The sequence below is a fragment of the Stegastes partitus genome, unplaced genomic scaffold, assembly GCF_000690725.1.
Source record: "Stegastes partitus isolate 25-593 unplaced genomic scaffold, Stegastes_partitus-1.0.2 Scaffold1862, whole genome shotgun sequence".
NCBI classification, from domain to species: domain Eukaryota; kingdom Metazoa; phylum Chordata; class Actinopteri; family Pomacentridae; genus Stegastes; species Stegastes partitus.
In genome coordinates this window covers 90846-92001 of record NW_007579593.1, presented here as the reverse complement: position 1 = coordinate 92001, position 1156 = coordinate 90846, and positions in this window count along the sequence as shown.

The following is a 1156-nucleotide window of genomic DNA, read 5'->3' as shown; positions in this document are numbered from 1 at the left end:
TTATTTCAGTAAGGGGCTACACATGTGCCTCATATTCTGCCTCATCAGTTATCGGTTAAATTATTAGCTGCAATTAAACAGTTATCAAATTTCTAGTAATAGGAGCAAAAGTCCTACAAGAAAACTACTGAAGTACATATAATAAGGCCTGGTTCTCCTCTTGATTTTTGCAACAGCTTCTCATACATAGTTGAGTGAATGATAAAATATATGTTGCCTGAATAGTTCTTACTGAACAAGTTAGCCGGACAATAAAACTTGATATTTGAAGTACATATAAAATTTTAGTTGAGCTGACCTAGAAAAAAGTAGGCTGAGGAAGCCAAAACCCTCAAATATTGTTTTGCTTGAGGGCGTCCACCTACTTTTGACCTTGACATTGCTGTATATTATCCACTGTGTTATACTCAGGTGACTTGTATTTACTTTCCACATTGTTTACATGTGCATTTATTCACAAACAGCAGCTGATTCTCCTCTGAAACTATGACAAATGCACTTTATTGCCATCAGTCAATAAAGTAAAACTCTCACACAGTCAGTCTGAGGTTTTTATTGAGTTTCTGGAATGAATAAAATGAATAATTATTGGACTGTAATTAAATGTAGTATATGAGTCACATAATTGCAATATAAGATAATGATTGCTATCTTAACAATAATACCGACAGTTTTAAGAGTATTTGTTATAATGTGTAGCCATGCTGAAGGAAACCCAATGAAAAAGCATAAACTTGAATAAAAGCGCGAACATGAAGAGAATCAGGCTCCAAATCCAGAAATGTAACAAGCATAACTAAAAATGCTGCAAATTTCTTTGCTGCATATCTGGATGTGGAGAAAATTAATCAATACAAATGTTTATTAGACATTCAGAACACAGAGAATTTTACATTTTCATGGTTGAAATAAAAATTATCATGAGCAGAGACAGCCTCCATGGCTAAACAGATACAAGAAACAATGTTAATCACATCAACAGAACAGCTGTTGAGAACATGTCAAAGTACTATCATGATGTTGGACTGACAGCTGATCTCTGTGCAGCAAAGAAACATCACAACAATCAGGGAGAGAAAATGAAATGCAAAACTAACACACCTTTAACCCCTCTGAAGAATGAAAGATTCCCTTTATTTGAGCTGACAGATCTCAG